The sequence below is a fragment of the Nycticebus coucang genome, chromosome 2 (assembly GCF_027406575.1).
Source record: "Nycticebus coucang isolate mNycCou1 chromosome 2, mNycCou1.pri, whole genome shotgun sequence".
NCBI classification, from domain to species: Eukaryota; Metazoa; Chordata; class Mammalia; order Primates; family Lorisidae; genus Nycticebus; species Nycticebus coucang.
In genome coordinates this window covers 103,175,455-103,178,977 of record NC_069781.1, presented here as the reverse complement: position 1 = coordinate 103,178,977, position 3,523 = coordinate 103,175,455, and the positions used below count along the sequence as shown (strand labels likewise).

Sequence of the window (3,523 nt, the reverse complement as noted above, 5' to 3'; positions counted from 1 at the left end):
AATATGCAATTTGATTCACCTAAATCTACTTTAGATTAATATTGAGTCTGGTAAAATAGAGAAACAGCCCCAATATAATGTACAATGTTTTAATACTTTATGCATTCTTATGTCTTTTTAATTCAGTTGCTCAAAGAAGAGAGAAGGATATATTTATGCAATCTTTTTTGCTTTCCTTTGCATTCACTGATTTTTTGTTCCCTATTTCTTTGATTTGATTTATCATTAGTATCATTTTCTGTCATACTGAAAGAATTTTTTTTTTTTTAATTGTTGGGGATTCATTGAAGGTACAATAAGCCAGGTGAATTTTTTTTTTTTTTTTTAAGACACAGTCTCACTTTATCACCCTTGGTAGAGTGCTGTGGTGTCACAGCTCACAGGAACCTCCAACTTCTGGGCTTAGTTGATTCTATTGCTTCAGCCTCCCGAGTATTTGGGACTACAGGCACCTACCAGAATGCCTGGCTATTTTGTTGTTGTTGTTGTTGTTGTTGCAGTTTGGCTGGGGCTGGGTTCGAACCCACCACCCTCGGTATATGGGGCCCGGCACCCTACCCACTGAGCCACAGGTGCTGCCTGAAAGATTTTTTAAAGTATTTCTTATAAAGCAAAATCGCTAGCCATAGATTATTTCAGTTTTTGTTTACTTGTGGTCAATTAAAAAATAGAATGACAACTCTCTAAGTAAAAAGATTTTATTTGGGAATAATGAGCAAGAAGTTGAATTGCAATCTGGGACATACAACAGACCAGGGTGGCCTCCAGTATGTCTGGAGAATAAAGGAAAAGGTTAGAGTTTCATTGGTGGAAAAGGAGGTTAGGCAAGTTATTTTTGAAAGAACAGTGTCCTCTGGTGCTGTCAAGCTCTGATTAGTGAGTGGTGGCAGTTGCTAGGTAAAATTTGTAATCTTAAAGTTATGGCACACTTTTTCACTGGATTGGCCTGTGAAACTGTGTCAGGCGAGTGTTTTTTTGTATAGGCAGCTCTCTGTCCATGTGCTGCTGGCTATCCTTCTGTGACTTGTGGTAAGCTGCAGTTTGCAAAAATTTCTCATGATAATTCTTGACAGGTTAATCATGCATGGAAGCCTGCCTTTCATGGCCTGAGTCTATCTCTTCCCAGGCTCCCTTTTGCCAGGCTTTGACACAAGTGAAGCTATTTTTTGTTTTTCCTCATTAAACTTTGTTTTAATGGGTCTCAAAATTCTGTGACAGATTTTTGGTCATGTTGTTTCCATTAAAAAGTACTGATTTTAAAAACTAATAACTTAAAACTGCCACAAAAAAAGAAACAAATGGTCCGCAAAACATTTTCCTTTCCTATTGGAGGTTTTACGATGCATTGTTATCATTAACCAGTCTTTTACTATTAAACTTACATGGCCAATTGAAACAAACAGTTCCGAGACCATTCTTCCACCACTGATTAAGACTGGGGTGGCAGGTATTAGAGATAATATTCATTTAGCTTTCTGGGCAGACTTGGTGACCTTGCCAGCTCCAGCAGCCTTCTTGTCCACTGCTTTGATGACACCAACAGCAACTGTCTGTCTCATGTCACGAACAGCGAAACGATCCAGAGGAGGATAATCTGAGAAGCTCTCAACACACATGGGTTTGCCAGGAACCATATCGACGATGGCGGCGTCACCGGATTTCAGGAATTTAGGGCCATCTTCCAGCTTTTTACCAGAGCGGCGGTCAATCTTTTCCTTCAGCTCAGCAAACTTGCAGGCAATGTGAGCTGTGTGACAATCCAGTACAGGAGCGTGGCCAGCACTAATTTGGCCTGGATGGTTCAGGATAATTGCCTGGGCAGTGAAGCCAGCTGCTTCCATTGGTGGGTCATTTTTGCTATCACCAGCAACATTGCCACAATGAGCACGTTTGACAGACACATTCTTGACGTCGAAGCCCACATTGTCTCCTGGAAGAGCTTCACTAAAAAGCTTAATGGTGCATTTCAACAGACTTTACTTCAGTTGTAACATTAACTGGAGCAAAGGTGACCACCATGCCAGGTTTGAGAACACCAGTCTCCACTCGGCCCACAGGGACAATACCAATACCACCAATTTCGTAGACATCCTGCAGAGGCAGACGCAAGGGCTTGTCAGTTGGACGAGTTGGTGGCAGAATGCAATCCAGAGCTTCAAGCAGTGTGGTTCCACTGGTATTGCCATCCCTCCGGGTGACTTTCCATCCCTTGAACCAAGGCATGTTTGCACTTGGTTCCAACATGTTGTCACCATTCCAACCAGAAATTGGCACGAATGCTACTATGTCAGGGTTGTAGCCAATTTTCTTAATGTAAGTGCTGACTTCTTTAACGAGTTCCTCGTATCTCTTCTGGCTGTAGGGCGGCTCAGTGGAATCCATCTTGTTAACACAATTAGTTGTTTCACACCCAGTGTGTAAGCCAGAAGGGCATTCACACGGGTCTGCCCATTCTTTGAGATACCAGCTTCAAATTCACCAACACCAGCAGCAACAATCAGGACAGCATAGTCAGCCTGAGATGAGCCTGTGATCATGTTTTTGATAAAGTCTCTGTGTCCTGGGGCATCAATGATAGTAACGTAGTATGTGCTAGTCTCAAATTTCCACAGGGAGATATCAATGGTGATACCACGCTCACGTTCAGCCTTCAGTTTATCCAAGACCCACGCGTACTTGAAGGAGCCCTTTCCCATCTCAGCAGCCTCCTTCTTAAATTTTTCAATGGTTCTCTTGTCAATGCCACCACATTTGTAGATCAGATGGCCAGTAGTGGTGGACTTGCCCGAATCTACGTGTCCAATGATAACAATGTTGATATGAGTCTTTTCCTTCCCCATTTTGGATCGTATGGGCGGTTTTCGCAGCACCTGTTTACTGGCGGCAAACCCGTTGCGAAAAAGCAAGTGAAGCTATTTTGAATCTGACAGTTTTCACACTGGCAATATTTGTCTGTCAACTTCAATTTGAAGGGTAGTTTGGCTAGATATAGAATTCTTGTTTGAAAATTTTTTCCTTTTATCACTTTGAATTTTTCATCTCACCACCTTCTCACCTCCAGGTTTTTCTGATGAGAAGTGAACTACTAATAAAAATGTTCTTCTGTATGCAACGAGTCTTTCCTTCTGCTGCTTTCAGTAATTATGTGGTTTGTCTCCTCTGTAGCATACAGCCATTGATGACTCTTCAGGTGTTTTTTTTTTTTTTTTTTTTTGACAGAGTCTCAAGCTGTCACCCCTGGTAGAGTGCCGTGGCATCACAGCTCACAGCAACCTCAAACTCTTGGGCTTAAGTGATTCTCTTGCCTCAGCCTCTTGAGTAGCTGGGACTATAGGCACCTGCCACAATGCCCAGCCATTTTTTGTTGCAGTTGTCATTGTTGTTTAGCAAGCCCGGGTTGGTTTTGAACCTGCAAGCCTTGGTGTATGTGGCTGGTGCCATAACCACTGTGCTATGGGTGCTAAGCCTTTTTTTTTTTGCATTATATTTTAGATTGGCTTACTAGGGCTCACCTCTATGACAT

General features: G+C 42.3%; 1 pseudogene across 1 annotated transcript; it reads right to left on the bottom strand.

Moving 5' to 3' along the window:
* Positions 1-1,180: 1,180 nt before the first annotated feature.
* LOC128575863 (elongation factor 1-alpha 1-like) lies at positions 1,181-2,885 on the bottom strand (annotated as a pseudogene). Its single transcript, XR_008377187.1, has one exon. The product of XR_008377187.1 is annotated as an elongation factor 1-alpha 1-like (transcript).
* Between the last annotated feature and the right edge of the window lie 638 nt (positions 2,886-3,523).